General features: G+C 37.2%; 1 long non-coding RNA gene across 1 annotated transcript in view; it reads left to right on the top strand.

Moving 5' to 3' along the window:
• LOC118163487 overlaps window positions 1-14893 on the top strand; it is a 27501-nt gene extending 12608 nt beyond the window's left edge. The window contains exons 2-3 of the long non-coding RNA XR_004749078.1: window positions 9288-9615; window positions 14755-14893. This is a non-coding gene — a long non-coding RNA (uncharacterized LOC118163487). The remainder of the gene's footprint in view (window positions 1-9287; window positions 9616-14754) is intronic.
• Window positions 14894-17902: the final 3009 nt, after the last annotated feature.

Here is a 17902-nt window from a genome sequence, read left to right as displayed (position 1 = left end):
TTATTTTATTTTATTTTATTTTATTTTATTTTATTTTATTTTATTTTTGTCACACAGTAAGAAGAGCAGAGTCACATTCTTGCATCTTGTGATTAGGTATGTAAGTCACCCGAGTCCTAGTGTGAAAAAAGAAAACAAAGCATTTCAAGTTCACTCCAAACACTTCTTTTAACTGTAGCTCCTTTAATTCATTATGGGCCTGCCAGATTTGAGGCAACAGAATAAACAGACTTTCAGAGATGCTGTTAGCTCCAAGTATGGTCCTTTTTCACTGAAGCACTTTTTAGTTTTATTTGCTACATATTATTTTATTCAGTGTTGTTTTTAGGCTGAGTTGGAATGTAACATTGTTGTGTCAGGTCAAAAGGGAAAATGCCAGTCAGTGTTTCCCTGTGGTTGCACACACGTAACATCTTCATCATGTCCTTTCAATGAACTCTGCCATTATTCCTGAGACAGAACTGTTATGTTAGCTTGCATCACTGCAGATATTATCAGTTATAAAAATATGCAGCTTTTTATAAGCCCCGTGTTCAATAGTCAAAGGAAAATACCTAAAAACCTTGTCATGAAATATTATCAAGTCTAACTTTCCAGAACCATTTTTTTTTTTTCCTCCCTTCCTTCCTCCTTCCCTTATTTTATTTCTTCTGTCTATCCATCTGTACTCTCATATTGGATTTTTTTTTTTTTTCAGGTGGGCAAAGAGAGAAGTATATAATAGTTAGTAAGGTCCAGACCTTGGACTGGGTTTACACTAACCTTTGGCAGTGTTCGTCTGTATAACTTGATCAAGCAAAGCCCCCTTTTCTCTTTTGTATCTAAAATAGAGGGTAACTGTTCTTGCCTTTTTTTCCTGTAAACTCTTCAGAGTCTCTTTACAAAAATCTATTATTATATCTGCTAGAATTCCTACAAGCAGTATTTAGAGGCTTTTAGAGAATGAAAGGAGAGGATTAATTCATTATTTGATTTATTTTGAATCTCAGCCTTTTGAATGGCAGAAATGCAATGCCCATTACCTTGGAGATGGACACATCTGCAAATCTGTTAGAGTTAAGTAACAGAGTACTGCTTGCACAAGCTGTAATTTAAAGGTCGAAAAATCTTGCATCATCCCTGAAATATAATACCACAGATGCTCAGTTTTCCAATGCTGCATTTTAAAAAGCTCTGGGACAACTTCTTAAGTAAGTCCTTACATAGTTCTGTTCAGCCCTTTTGAAGAGAAATTCAGTTTATCACTTTTATTTTGATGGGGAATTGTTCTGAATAAAGGTAAATTAAAAACAAAGCAAGTATAGTTGAGTAAATAGCCCTGTATACATATTGTCTTAGGTTCTAGAAGCAATAGATCTGTATTAGCATGGCAATTGCCCATACTATTCCTACCTCTGAGGAAGGGCTACTTACCATAAGCATAGTGCTACACTGATAATGTTACATAGCTTTTAGCCTAAATTGAGCTGAAATATCTTTACACAGTAATTCATTTCAGATATACACATACCTATATAAACGCAGCCATAATAGAAACTAATTGTTCATCTCCAAAAAGGCATTTACATTCTGACGTTGGTTATTCTCTGTGTTTATCCCAGGTTGCAGCTCCCAGTATTGCTGACAGGTTAATTCAACCTCATCTGGAGCAGAGTAGTTCCTTTGGAGGGTGAGAGGGATACAGCTGGGAACTTGTTTATGCTGGAGTCTGTGTTATATCAAATGGGCACGGGGTCATCTATAACTCCTCCCATGGAAGCCGGAGGCCCTCACACTTTGGTGGGGGTGAGGAAAGCAGATAAACCATGTCCACACCGCTTTACAAAAAAAAAGTTGTCCTTGATTTGGAAGGTTCCTGGCTCAGATGCTGGTTTCTCCATGACTTGGCCATTTTTGTTTTCTTTCCTCAGCTTAACAATCTATGTAGGTACCAAATCAAGGCGTGTGGTTACAAACACAATGGCTGCCAAGAAACTTGCAGAAGAAATGCAAATAACTTTAATTTGGATGACAGAAGGCTAGGCCTCTGCCTTCTGAGATTTAGCTTAAAACTGGAAATCAGCTTCTCCTTTGCTACATTTTGCAGTGAAGCCATAATTATGTGTTTGGCGTTAGTCTGTTGCCATGGATTGTAGGAATCAGGGGAGGCCATGATGACACTGAAAGGTCACTTCAATCTCTAATGGCTATGGTTCTGGAAATGACTAATGGTGTTGTGCTGGTACAAATGTAGTGCAGGAATGGTATGATGAGCAGTGACTGACTTGCATTTAAGCATAAATATCTCCAAGATTTAAAAGAAAGCATGATAGAAGCATATTAAAAAAGGTTTATTTTTTAAATTCTTCTTTATTTGTTTTCTGTCTGTCCTTCTACCCTTTTAAAATTGGTGTACTTTCATTTTGTTCTTTTCTGAGTGAAATTGTTTGGTCATTGGATGAGGTCATTTCACTTATACAGATTATAACTTAACAAAGTGGATGTATCAATAGATGTTATTTCTCATATAAATTTATGATCATATCTAAACTTTTATCCTTAGATAATGCTTTACAGGGGAAAGAGTTTGACTAATAACCATCATTATTTTTGGTTTTCCTATAAATATTTTAGGACTGTCTTTAAGATGTGATCCTTCTTGTCTCATCATAGGAAATAAAGTATATTGTTTATTTTCCAAAACACATGTTTGAAGTGTTTATCTGAATCCACAGAGTTTGTGCTTGGTTTGGGACAGTTGGGTTTGATCTGGCAGAACAGCATGACTGAGTCATTCTGAATTAATACAGCCCTAATGGTTATGTCAGAAATGCTTTAGGGGATGGGAAGAAGACAGAGCACAGATTTCTACTACAGCAGAAAAATGGTAAAACAAAAGGAAGCAAGGAGTATGCCAATAGTGAAAGCTGTCTTGTAGAATTTCTGTGTAGCTCTGATTAAAACCTTTTGTTTACTTAGTGAATTTGACAGGAAATTAAAAAAAAAAAAAAAAAAGGCTTCCCAACATTACTTTCTCATTTCTGTTTCTTTATATCTTTTCCTTCCTCTCTTCCTCCCTTCCTCCCTTCCTCCCTTCTTCCCTTCCTTCCCTCCATCCTTTCTCAAATTTTAAAAGTGAATCCATTCTATAGTCTGTCTTTTTATTAAATGGACTATTTTAACTGCAATTTTTTAGCTGTACCCATTTTCTAGTTGTGAAATGTTTATTAATTGATCAGTATTACCACATATGTGTTGTTTTATATTTCACTTTGTTATTTATAGGAGTTAATTTCACATTTTGCATTCTTGAGAACTGTTTGTAGAAGGTTTCCTTTGTTTGCAAATAGACATCTAGGCCAAGCTACTTCTCACTGCTACTGTGAAACAGTGGTATCACCATCTCTGTTTGAACAATACACACAGCTTCATAACAGGTCTGAACTGCTCTTTGTTTTAATGCCCTCTGTCAGTCATGACATTTAACGTTCACAATTCCCACAACCAGTATTCTGGATAAAAATTTCCTCTTGCCCCTCAATCACTGTTTCCCAGAAGTATAACTGGAAGATAAATTAAGTGTCCAGAGAAGAGGAAGGCTTAGATTAAAACCTGGATAACCCAGAATGCTCTTCCCACTGCCAATAAAGACTGTGCTTTCAGCAGCTGACCCATCCCATGGAAAAGCACTTCATTTGGACAGTATTGCCTGCCAGTCCAAAAGCAACCCAAAAGCTCAAGTATCTTCAAGTTTTAACCTGTGCTGAAATAATCCAGTCCTGATATGAACCAGTGTCAGTGCGCTTGCCAGCCTGTGCTGACTATAATACCTTTGGCCATAGTTTGGCACGTGGACTTTGGATACATCAACACAGCTGTAAGGAGAGAGAAAGGGGTGAATGTTTGAGCCCACAGGCTGATTTATGTACACACTCCCTGTGGCTCATCCCTTCTCTAACAGACAGTTGTTGTGGTCCACAGCGGAGCCACAGAGAGAAGTTAGGTGATATGAGTGGTGGAGGATCCAGAGCAGGAACTCTCAGACTATCCTTATTTATTTAGCAGTGTGTTAAACTGCTAAGGGGAGTCACTCTGGGACTAAATCAGTGACTGGTCTTGAGCTGGTAAGAAAATCAAAAATGAATAAATGAAACACATTGAATAAATTTCATCACATTGATGAAAAACCCTCCCAAAATGACGATAGGATGTCCTGGCCAGTATATTACTCTAAAGCTGTCCTTTGACAGCAAAGGAGATTTTGCATTGTGCTAGCAGCTTTAATGGGAATTTCTTCCTGAAGGATAAGGAAAGGGTGATGTTCCCTGTATTTCCCCAGTTCTGCTAGCAGAGAGGACTCTTCACTCTTTTCTGCATCCCCTGTCATTAGCAAGTCATTTCCTGCCCTCTATGGGCTCTGCCTCCCGAGAAGCAGTTTAGGTATGCCATGGTGTTCCTCCTGTCCATTCTCACAGCTTTTTCTTCTTTGAAAAGGAGTGAAATCCTTTTGTTTCTAAAGAAAGACTGCAAGTTACCTCAGATTGTTGCTCAAAAATTCAGTAAATAATCAAACATTAAGTTGCCTTTTGTATTGCACTTCATAGTTAGGGGACTTGCCTAGGTGACAATGGAAGATCAGGATAAAAATCTCTAACTTCCCCTGCTTAATCCTTTGCATTAATCACACATCTCCACTCCTCTTTGTGTGTACATTGCCATTCTCAGAGGCAGCTGCACTGTGCCATCAGCAGGAGAACAAACAAAGGAAAAGTAAATCCCTGTGTTAATCTCAAGTGCAGAGATATTTTTTTTCTCCAGTAATAAGATATCTTCTGATGTTGCACAACTGCACCATTGGAGCATCTGTCTTGTGCCTTGGCACATGCTGCAGATGATCAAAGTAGCAGCATTTGTTAGTTTAAAACAATATAAAAAATAGAGGGTGGCAGAACATCCGGGGTTGAAAATAGCACCATGAAACAATGATGAAACAGAGGATTCAAACTTTATAAAGTGTTTTTTTTCAGCTGTTCACCAATGCACAGAATAACATTGTCAGGTAGATCAGGTGGCTAGTTCTGAAATAATTTATTCAACAGATATTTTCCCAGAAAATACTTAAACAGATCTTGTACATGTAGATTTTTTTTCAGTATTCATTTCTTGATTCCATAGATAACTGTCAACATAATGCTGTCTTCCACGACAGTGTGAAACATTTTTTCCCCAACATTTCTCTTTGCTTTCTAAGCAAATTTAAACTGCATTATTAAATGAATAGTGAACCTATGCATTCTGTTTGTTAGCAACTATTTCTCAAAATACAGCAGATTCTATTTGCAATATTTCTTTGTTTATATAAAAATAATATTGAAATGAATAATAACCTTTTCATAGTATTTCTGTGAATGATTGCTTCATTCTATACCATCAAACAGTACAGAGAAGGCAAATATTATTCATTCAGAACAGATCATTGAAACACATAGTTTTAGGCACCTGGTTCTTTTCAGGAACATGAGGTCTAAAATATTGCTTGTGAGTAATCGTCAATATCAGTAATCTGCACATGATTTATTAATGCCTCGCTAAAAAGCCCTGATGTAACTGTCCAGTGCTGTTTTATTTTTCCTATAGGGCGAAAAAAAATCCCAAGCACGGTCATCATCGGCTGGCTTGTGTCCAATAATTCCAAGCAGCACTACTTAAAATTAATTTAAACGGCCAAGAACTGGGCGTTAACTTCTCTCATATGTCAGGAGAGTAGGTAATAAAATAAAACCAATCAGTCAAACCGTAGCAGTCCTTTCCTCTGTAATAGTGGGAGGAGAGGGTGAGATCACCAGTTGTGCAAAGCTTAAGTGACCAGCTGACTTCTTTGTCTGCCAGCCTGCATGCTCTCCACTAGCAAAGCAAGCTAGGAAACATTTCTCCCTGGTACTTTGTGAATAAGCAGCTTTCACATATAGCCCCATCTGCACTGTGAGCCTATGTGACATGGTGAGAGTCCTCCTGAAGACAGTGTATGCCTCCATAAATTGCATTTCTTCTTACATCACACTTATGAAAAGAGACAGCTAAGTTAATGAATGATGCATAGCTTTAATTCTCATGGTTGTGAATATGTGCAAGGCACCTCAGAACACTGAAATAATTACTCTGTCTTACCTTCTGTTTTTGCTCCTGGGACTAGCTTTGTTCACAGAAGGTATTATGAGAATTTCTCACCATCTTTAAGACTTTCGCTTGACCTTTTTGCCTTGGAATGGTTTATGCTGTGTCATCTCAATTCTGAAGAATGGATGCAGGTAGTTAGGGGCTGAGCTACCTTGCATGGAAGAAATAGTCCCTACTGTTGAAGTCAAATTTTCCTTCTGCTTAATGTATTAAAGGACCACATGGCCTTCCTGCTTGGTAATGGGCTGCTTTCATTTGTGAGTTCTCTATTTGAAAACAAAAGCAGTCTATTTCAATTTCTATATAGTATGCATGCCTGTGGTTTGTGTTCAGTCTTCTGGAGATTTGTAGAAGACACAGTACTGTAGGTTAACACAAAACTGTGAACTGAACTCATTCTTAAGATACAGCTCATGTGCTTCCATATATTGCATGTAGGAAGACAAGAGTTCGTTTTTCACATGCCAAATAGACTTATATTCAAAACACAGATATAAGAGGATGTTATCAGTCCAAATCCAACTTGTTTTTTCATTGTTGTTTCATAAAATGAAGGAGAAGTTTTGCATACTTGTAACTGTTATGATTTTTCAGTATTTTGAGGAAAAAAACAGTGGGCAAGAGTTACTCAACAGTTCCCTTCATTTCTGCTGGAAAGGGAAGTATTTTTAAGCATCTCCAGTTAGAAACTGCAGCAGACAGGGATGAATGAGAGGAGGGGCTTAATACACTTAGTTATTTCGAATTAAGCTTAAAATGCTGCTTGATAGCTGCTGGCTTTTTTTAGTAGCAATTATTCTGAGTGCATGATAATACTTGTTAGAGACTGCATCTGCTTTAAGCTCTCCCCTCCCCGGTATGTTCTTGAACTTCTGCCATTTTGCAAGGGGCACTGAATAGAAGGTTTTGATGGGGTGGGGGGCACTGTCATTATAAAATTAGCGTGTCCTGAATTACTGCTCAGGAATCAGTCTTGCAGGCAGTGTACATTTTGTGGAATTGCAGTCATGGTTAACTGACATAAAACGACACTGTTGTCTTATTAAAATGCTGTTAAAACTTTTACTTAATCATCGACTATGATTTTATGATCAGCTATGCTAAAATTGTAACATATTGTTAATTATGAATTATTTTGATAGAAAATTATTGTGTCAACCTAATATATCACTGTGTAAGTGCCAGTACTCTCCACTGAGTACTGGCAGATACTGGGTTGTTTGTTTGTGTACTACCATTATAATTTATGCTATTCATGATTCACTTATAAAAATGCCATTCAGTCCATCAATCTAAATAAATAAATAAACTTAATATAAACTTAAAATAAATAAATTTAAAAGCGATTTGATGTGCAGACTGAATTAAACACAACTGGTTAGTATGTTCAGTTTGAGTGCGTCTATACATACAGAGCTCATAATAAATTACTTTCAGTTCCTTTTGGTTACAAAGATGAAGACCAGCATCCAAAAGCTCAGCAAACAACACAGATAAACTATTTTTGACTTTAGATAAGGCTTTTACTTCTAAAAGTATCCTACAGGCAGCAGTTCTGCATCTAAGATGCTTATGTTTTAATCAAGGACTGTCAAACTTTTCGACAACTAAGGGAGAGATTACTTTATTGCTGTTTACTCAAGGATCAGATGGCAAATAAATTTTACAGTTTTAAGGGATGATGGAAAATGATCTGAGGACCATGTGAGAATTCCTCCTTGGCCTGCCACTTTGATGGCCGAATTTGAGTAATGAGCAAATTTTACTATGCCCTGCATACAAATTCCGCAAATAACTGTGTTACAGATGTAGCATTTCTGCAAAGATCCAGTTTTCTATTATCTTTGATAAAGCAAAATCTCTACTGCAGTGTGATAAAGTAAAATATTACCCACATCATGTGAAAAAACATTATCTATAAACAAAATTCAAGGCAGTTCAATGGCCTTGACTCTACAGGATGTCAAGGTAAAGATTAAAGTGTTCTCTTTCATGATAATAATTTATGATTGTGTGGTATCATAGGGATAAAAAAGCAGATTCATTAATGGATGAGTAAGTGATATGAGTAAACACCCAAGAACAAATCCTGACTTGAATGAAGTAATTCTTATTTGTCTAATTTCATATCTTCATTAATACCTGAATTTTCTTAACAAACATTTTGCAGACTGTATTTTATTTGTTTATTTATTTAGTTTACTTTATTGAAGATAGCAGGAGTCTGCAAAGAATATGGTTATGTCTTTCTATGTACAGTTTATTTCTATGCCTTTGAAACACAGATTTCTGAAGTCCTCTGTTGCAAAAGCACAGCTCTAGCTTGCGTGTTTGACATATTCCTTCAACAATTTTTATACACAGTTCTTGTTTTAAAGCGGCATTTAGAACATTTCGTGAATTAACACAGATTCCTGCTGGTCACCTGCTTAAAATAATGTCTGTCTGCAAAGACACTTTACAGTGCCAAGACTTGTGTAACATGAGATACTAACCTGGGAAAGCAAATTGTTATTCACACAGTATGTAACATAGAAACATAGAGACATGCTCAGCTGAATGGCTGTTGCTTCACTGCAACTTTTCTCCTGGAAAAAAAAAAAAAAAAAAAAAAAAAGTATGGAAAGATTTCAGATTACACCATTAGCTGTAATTTATCTTGACCAAAACAAACCTGAATTTAAAGGCAGACTGTTCGAAGAAAGAGTGGAAACAGGCCAGGGAAATTTGTCATGAGGGATTTTCTGGTAGAAGAAGCTGGCTGGAAATAAAGATGGAAGAAGAATGCAAAGAAGGTGTTAGAAGAGTAAGATGGAGAGCAAGAAAATAGGCTCTGTGGGAAGCCTCCCCTCACTGCAGTGCTCTGCAGTGCCTTGTGGCAATGCCATTATTCTGTTGAGATCAATGTGATTTTTGTGCAGCAAGGATCCCACTCTTGATGCTTATCATTAATACGTGACCTTGCAGGCAAGGAAGTTATTGCAATTTAGAGTGCCTCAAAAAATAACTTGTGTCACATGCCTACTGGGTTCAGTAGGAAGATAGTCTTCATGTGTCAGAAGGGCAGATATATTTATTGCATCTAAAGATCATCCCAGTCAGATTTCTGTATCAGATCACTTTGTTTACAGAGCAGGAGGAAAGCTGGGCATGTCTGGATTTATTCCCACATGTTGACTCACAACTATGCTACTCAAAGCCAAAACCACTCCTAGTAACACAGTCACCAGCAGCAGCTGCCAACCAGCCAGAGCAGATAACAGCAAAGACAAACTTTCCGTCTGCTTTAACTTGAAACTTGAATCTTGGTGGAAGAGGGATTTGAGCTGTAGGAAGTAGTAACTGGAGACATATTTAGGGACCTCTCGTCAATGATCAATAAATCAATGGCTTTATAAACAGTGGAAGTTCTTGCATCTGGAAAGCTCTTTATAGCTACTCTCTTCAGTGCCAAAAGTGGTAAGTCCAGGTTATAGCATTAAGCTTGCTTGGGGATCTTTGAAATGGGGATTAATTTAAAAAACAAACAAACAAACACATTTGTGTTTGACACTCAGTGTTTTCCATATAGCTTCTGCTAAATTTAAAAGTATAATTTTCCCCTCTACTTTTTTTTTTTTTTTTTTTTTATTTTATTTTTCTGCCCTAATACATGACTTCTTGAAGTTGATATGAGGAAACTGATCAGTTATGTAGCTAGACTGTATTAAAATGACCCATTGATATAAAATCCAGTTCACGCACACTTAGCAGGGTGGGAATAGTAAGACAAATAGAAAAGATGCCAATGTTTTCTGGTATTGTTTCAAGTGGAGATAATACTGAATGTACACAGAATTTGGTTTCTGTAGGATGTGTTGCCATTCTACATTTAACAATTGTTATATTTTATTTAGGTGTTAATTGCCTTTCAGTCATAACTGAAGGATGATTGACACTGTTGTATTGTATTGCAAGGAGATTTTCATGCTATTTAACTAGCGTCTTCTCCTCTAAAAGATGACCTTAAGGATAAGGACTGGTATAATCATCCTCTGAAGGACAAAGAACTAACTTAGACACTGTTCTGCAGAATCTTTTTCTTTATAAATGCTTTGAGGAAATATACAGTCTTTCAATGGTAGGTTGAATTCAATGGCATCTATACTGATTTCCTCAAAATTCTTCCCAACCAAAAGGTTTTACTTCATGGTTATATTTATGTCCTGCCCTATCTAAGTGTTCTTACACCCATCACACACAAACTTTCTTCAGGAATGATGACAGTAGGCCTTATGCAGCTACTTGATATATACCCTTTGAGTTTAACGTAGCATTTGTTCCTATAGAGTTTAGAAAATATACACAAAATAATTTAATCTAAGACATTGAATAGAAGTACTCAGTAGACAGAGGGTTATATTTACTTGGATCAGGAACAATAGGCTTAGTTATTCACCAAGCTTCAACAGGTTTCAAATTCAGTTAAGATTTTGACTCGCATTCCACCAATATGAATATTTGCTCTGGTATGTGAGCCAATTGACTAAGTCACCTCAGGCAGTTGAACTCCATTTCAAACAGTCTGTAAAACTGGCTTTGAGGCTAGCATCTGCCCTCTTATTGTGTGAAAAGATGGACAAAGAGGCAGAACTTGGACAAATGCATAGAATGAAGTAGAGCAAGGTACTGGCGATAACAAATGTATTAATTAAAAAACTAGAAAAATTTGGAAGAGGTGATAATATTGCTGGAAATCTCATGGTTTGTTATATATTCATTCTGGATGCAGGCAGGGTACCATTCACATTTTAAAGAGTATGTTATGAACTATAAATAAAACTAGGGTTGTCCCTTGCTGTTATACCAGCTTTTTAACCATTTCAAGTTCAGCACACAGTACTGAAAGGGACTAGGGTTCACTAGGCCAGTGTCTTCTGAGTTTGTGTGAATCATGGCTGCATCTTTTCAACAGGATGTTTTTATGCTAAGATTTATTTATTTATTTATTTATTCCTGGAAAGAAGATGAAAATGCCTGAATGTCAAATCCTGAACAGCACTGCTGTTGTGCAGCTCAGTTCTGCATTGTGGTTTGCAGTGAAATGCTACATCATTTCTCCCTTATTTCTTATGGGCTTTTGCTGCAGTTGCATTCTGCATATGGATTTTTCTGGAGCCAAGTTTTCCACAAGCAACAGAATATCTGAAGCTATCAAAAGGTGGCTATCATCCAAAACTAAATATCATTTCAGTTCCCTTTCTTGAGCTGAGGAAATTTGGAATTATAACAAAGAGGCTCCTAGAAGCGTGTTACACAAAGGAATAAAATGAGTGTCACTTTCATCTTGCAGTGCTTTTCTTGTTGCATAACCATATGATTGAATATATATATATATATATGTATACATTTCTATTTTCACTATTTATCTATCATTATCTATGACAAGCAAATGGCAGCAGACAGAAGCTGCTCATTCTAAGTATGTATTCAATCTAAAGTTTTGCAAAACTGAAAAACAATAGAGGAAAAATTTTATATGTTGAATTCTGGTACCATTTTTCACAGAAATACTTGAACAACGATCAATACAAATACATCAGAGCATTTTGAACATATTTATCCCCAAATTTAAAGTAAGCCATCAAGGAAAGAAAATCAAATATTCAAGTTTAAGAAGTCTAGGGAGATTATTTCCTCTTCTTCTTGTGCCCAGGAAGTGAGAATCACAGAGATCTCCGGTGCAATTAAGCAGGCTTAAGCTGCCATTTCTGGCTTCTGGGATTTCAGTCATGTGTGTTGGAGAAAGCTCTTCCATTTGCTGTGCTGAAGATTATTTGATAACAGATCTTATTTTTGTTACTTTGTTTCCACCTAGTGTTCAAACTGCAAATTACACTAAATTGTAAGTATGTTCTAGAATCGGTACCTGTAGATCAGCATTGGGCTCAGCTAGGAGGGATTTGCATCAAAAATAAGCAAATGGATATAGTAATATTAAATATTTCTTTTACAGAAAGGTATTTGCACCAGCTTCTAGACTAAAGGCTGTCAAGCATCTACTATGGTCTTTGCTACACAGTCTGTTCAGAAGCAGGAGTATCAGTTACGATCTAAATGTCAGAATCCTTCACGGATATAATCTTTGTGTGTGTGTGTGTGTGTGTGAGGTCTGTTGTTAACTGAAGACAAATGAACACACTGTGGTCACTGAAAAGCATTCATTACTCTTATGGGCAAGTGTGTGCTAAGAATGAAATCCAGAAGGGGGTCACTAAGCTACATGGAGTTTTCCAGGTGAATTTATCCGGATAGTCTTTACCCATATGTCAGTAATCACGCTTTATAACAACCATAACTTTTTAATAACAGATACTGGAGGCTTCAAAAACTCCATTGTGTTGCAGGAAGAAATAAGAGAGAATTTTTTTATGTTGAACTATGAAAAATATTTTTTCTGGTTTGTTTGGGAGGTTCAATAGAACACAGATAGAATACACAATTTGTGGCTCTACCTTGTGAAATGTAGCAGGAGGCTTAAGGACAGATTAAAAGCACATATAGACAGTGACGTTTTAAATTCTGTTATGTTCTAAGATAAAATAAATTGTGCATTGGTCTTATACATTTTAATATGTTGTATATGCTTACAAAAAGTAAAAAAAATATACTGGTATTACTAATCTCAGAGCAATTCATACAACACAAGTATGGCAACAGCTTTGATAGCTATGTGATTTTTTTTTTTATTTATACTTTTCTTATAAAATTCTAGATACAACAATTCTATTTATTTGCCTGTTTTTGTAACTAGAACAAAATAGTTAAATGACCTAACTGCACCACATACACCTTCTGAAAAAATACAGGATTACTATTTATCCAAGCTTCTGATGTCTGATGTGTAGTAGGGGGACAGAATGTCTTGTCTTGAGCTTGAGGATTTGTAATTTGGACTATTTCTTTAGGAAAAATGTTTCTTTCATTTTCTCTTTGAGCACATGCAAAAGTAATGTCCAGATTAAGGAAATAATTCATAGTTTCTTGGTCCTTCCTTCAGGACAGTGTACTAGCTGTTGTGGTCACCTTCTGTGAGGAGATACTTGTCACCCATTTGAGGTGTGGCTTAGACACCAAGGTGCTTGCTCCAAACCAGGCAGATAGCTATGCAGAGGTATACCTGTACCTCTGGAGAACTCTGAATAAAAGGGAATTTACATTTAGGAAGAGATAAGCTGGAGGCTGGCTAATGTTTCCAGAGTTACAATTTTGTATTTAAATGTCATTTTCCTAGCCAATCTTTTTTCTTGATTTGTAAAGTGGTGTATTAATATCATAGATGTGTAAGACAAAGAGTCAGTTCTTTCTGTTGAAATGTGTTTTTGTTTTGATTTACAGACTGCTTATAGTGACATTAAAAGACCAATTAATTTAACTTCTCTAAAGACTAAGTGCATATGGGTCTACAGGTCAGCAGTTGTCTATCAGAACACGCTTATTAAAATATTGGATTATTTTTACAACTGTAAGCATTACTGTCTGAACTTGGAGCTAAATAATGGTTCAAGTCTAGATCTGTTGCTATTACCCAACCTTCCTGCTTGAGTAGTAAACCCAAATTTTATTTATGGTATTTTTTTTATTTGTGAAATAATCGTAACTGAATTGAGCTTTTAATGGACACTCCATGGGTAGGGTTAGGAAGGAAAGAGCACTATTTTACAATATTCTCTGTTGTTACCTGAAAGCCCTATCCCTGCCAGAGAGATTCCTGCACTGAAGTGTAGATTTGCTTGGTTTGAGTCCCCAAATCATCTGGCAGGACCTGTAAACTAGGGAAGGCATCACTGTGGATGTAGCTCTACACTACAGAAAGAAGCCTCTGAAGGGGTGGGGTCTATATGTGGGGTCTATGGGGAAGATGCACCCATCTTGGAATAGCTGTTCTTGTTTTGGAACATGGTAAGCTGAGGGGCTATTTTATTCTGTATAGTTACCTGATAATATGAAGACAATCTCTGCTTTTATGGTACTTTAAGCAGAGTGGGACTGTGACTGTGTCCTTCCAAGGGGATGGAAGGCAGGACTTTGCTACAGGAGAAAAAACATACTGCCAGCATCTAAAGCCAACAATCAACTAGTGCAAGCAGAGTAAATTATTTTTGACAGTATGGGAAACCTCAAGATTACCTGATGTAATTAAAATCAGTACATTCACCTCTAAGTAATAATTTGTAATAATAGGTGTCATATTTCTTACCCTATCATCCTTTAAGGAACTGCTCTTGGCAAAATAAATAGATTTCCTTGGAGGACTGCATTTATGCAAATAGATTGTGATTAAACTAAATTAGCACTATGTATCCTCTTCAGACTTGTATATATTATCCTGTCCTGGGATCTTTGGGCTAATGAGTATGTGGAAGAAAATATTTTATGAGAGATCCTGTGGAAAACTAAATAAATTATTAGAGCTTAAAGTAAGGAGGAAGCTGACTTTTGTTTTTTGCAACATTTTAATGATGTTACCGTATTTTGAATCACTCTTTTCTATTAAGAAGGCTAGTAGAAAGAAGGGCACCTTTGACTAATGTTCTTTTTTGATGCTTTCCATTACAGAGGAATAGCCACACTAGATTAGACATAAAGAATCATCCATGCCAGGAACTTGTTTCTGACAGAGTTTGGTCAGATGCCTCAGAGGAAGGATCTGCAGTCAGACGTAAGGGCACAGCTCACCCTCTAGCATGAAGATAATCTGTTCATATACCTTGAACAGTCTTGTGATATCAGAAATAATGAATTAACCATTCACAAATTTTCTATCTATTGTATTGAGTGTGAAATACAGCAGAAGCTCCCAAGCCTGATCCTTGCTTGAAGCCTGGATTTAGTAAATATAACAGTTGCAATAACCTGGAGGCACCACAGTGGGCTAGGAGGCAGGGGCAGCAATAGCTGTGGGCAGAGCAGCCCAGGACCCATAAAAATTCACACCTGCACATGCCTAAGCAAGTGGACTGAAAAATCCTATCTGCTTATAGAGATAAACATTTTAAAAGGGAGTAATCTAACCCCTTGTGCTTGGTGCTGTTTTGTGAGGATTTTAGAATTTCCATCTGTCACAAGTTTTATGGGGAGAACTTCTGGAGGTCTCAGCAAGAGCATCAGAGCAGGTTAGGGAAAGTCAGACATAGCTACAGCATTCAGGGAGGTGTCTGCCACTTACACTGGCATGCAAAGCTCTGAGTCAGCTTTGTATGGAGTCAGAGACCTTAAATGAGGCATGGAAACAGAGACACCCAAACATGGAGCTACTTGAAATTCACTTTTTGTAGACACTTTGTGTAGACACTTAGGAGTAGTCGATACAAACACTGAGGGTGGGGGATTTCTTACATCTCACAGGTACCTTTTTCTGAGGTCTATCCATCTGGGACTAATGGTCCACGATTGTTTCTTCAAAGTTCTGACTAAGGACTACCCTGCTAAAAACAAATTGAGGAGAAAGTAATACAAGGGACACAGAGCTGCCTTGTTTTCTCTGTATGAGCAGAACTCCTGTTATGGCATGCTGCTCATGGCAGCTATAGAGAAAGCTTGTCATCTGGAACATTAATTTTGTACAGGACTATGTTTAAGTTCAGTAAACTAATATATATATATTTACAATTGTGAAATATGGTGTGGAAGTAAAATATATAAATTTATTGTTAAAGTTTCCCTCATCTGTGCATTATCTGTGATGTCTGCTTCTAATGCATAGTTGTATGTTTGCCTGAATGCAAATATACAATGCAATTCTGTACCTTGTTGAATAAATCAAAGCTGTTATGTATTTCAGCTTTCATAGTTCTATTGCTTATGAGATATTGTGCCTGTGAATTCAGATTAGCTTGGGTTTTCTTCACAGATCAACATCTTTAGTACTTACACAATCCTGCAAGTGACTAAATACTATTTGGCTCAGAGCGTAGCATCTCAATATAATATGCCTTCTTATGATCATCTCCTTTGCTCATAACAGAAATTTATATCTATGTTTAAGCAGCCTCTTGTACATGAATTTTGCTTTTTGAGCTTGTGCTATACTTTCTTTTCACAAACTTCTTAATAGTCACCTCTGTTGCAACAGAAGAATGAAAATAAATCAGTACATTTTCATAATTAATTAATTAATTATAAGGCAGAAGAGGAGATAGTTTACATTTCATTGACTTTATAATAATAGAGTTGCAAATGTATATGTGATTACCTCCTTCTGCCTTGTTCATTACTACATGAAGAGCTCAGGGAAGCCCTTAATCTTTTTCACCAACCATGGTTGTCAGAGATAGGATGTGGCAAGTAGGAGAAAAAAAAAAAAGGAAGGAAACAGGTTAGCACTGTCCGATGAAAAGATGTACATAATTACAGAGAAAGTGTGGACTGCTTTTCAAAGTTATTAATTCTGGCTTCATCTTCCCTGTAGGGAAGTAACCATTTATACAATGTACATACAGCTTAGGAAATTGACACTCACAAGAGGAATAAAAGACTATGCTTTAGATGGTTGAATCTAACCTACTCAAGTCACTGGTGCTGTATCCCAGGGCTTAACACTGGGCCAATACTGTTTAGCATCTTTGTTAATGATCTGGACGAAGGAACAGAGTGCTCTCCCAGCAAGATGATACAAAACTGAGTGGGCTGGCTGATGTGCTGGTTGGTTGTAGACCTTGACAAGCTGGAGAATGAGACAGAGTTCTCATGAAGTTCAGCTTCATGGGGTAAAAGCACGGGTAGCAAGGGTAAAGACGATATCATATGTTCTGGGAGGATTAACCCCAGGCACCAGTACATTCTGGGAGCCAGCTGGTAAAGTGGCTTTGCTGAGAAGGTCCTTGGAGTGGAAATTGCCCAGGAGCTGGAAAACAAGATGACCACGAGTCAGCAATGCACCTTCATGGCACAAAAGGGCCAGCAGTATCCTGGGCAGGTTGAGGGAAGTGATCTACTTTGCACTGGTAAGGCTTCCTCTGGAGTACCATGTCCAGGTCTGGGCTTCTCAGTACAAGAATGGTATGCACTTACTGGAGCAAGTCCAGCACAGGGCCACAGAGGTGATTAAGTGTTGGGAATATCTCTCATATGAGGAAAAGCAGAGAGAGTTGTGACTGTTTTGCCTGGAAAAGTCTCAAGGGGATCTCCTCAATGTGAATAAATACCTGCTGGGAGGGAATCAAGAACAGGAAGCCAGACTCTTCTCATTAATGCCCACTGACAGGATAAGAGGCAATGGGAAGAAACTGAAAATCTTGAAATTCCATCTTGAAATTCCATCTGAACACTTTTACTGTGTGGTGTGGTCAAGCACAGGAACAGCTTGTCCAGAGAGACTGTGGAGCCTCCATCCTCAGTGGTATTCAAAACTCAACCAGACCATCATCCTGGGCAACATGCTCTATCTAGCTGATAATGCTTAAGCAGGGGTGTTGGACTACATGAGGTTAAGAGGTCCCTTCCAACCTCAACAATTCTTTGATTCTGTGAATTGATCCTATTATTTGATTAAAGTCTGCATGCAAGTGTAGTAGTGTAAAAACATAGGAAAGTATTTATTTTCTCTTTTGAGTTGTTGACCAATATAGTGGTCAGTTGACTTCCTTAGTGCCTAAACTGATAACAGTTCCTACCACTCATATCCCATCCTCAGGTTTTGTCCTCCCCATTAGTGCTTGGATGACATCAAAGATCACTAATATAGAAAAAAAAAATTGAGATGAGG

This window comes from Oxyura jamaicensis, chromosome 1, assembly GCF_011077185.1.
Source record: "Oxyura jamaicensis isolate SHBP4307 breed ruddy duck chromosome 1, BPBGC_Ojam_1.0, whole genome shotgun sequence".
In the NCBI taxonomy this organism is placed as follows: Eukaryota; Metazoa; Chordata; class Aves; order Anseriformes; family Anatidae; genus Oxyura; species Oxyura jamaicensis.
The sequence above is the reverse complement of the archived record's forward strand: the minus strand, read 5'-3'. Positions and strand labels throughout refer to the sequence as shown.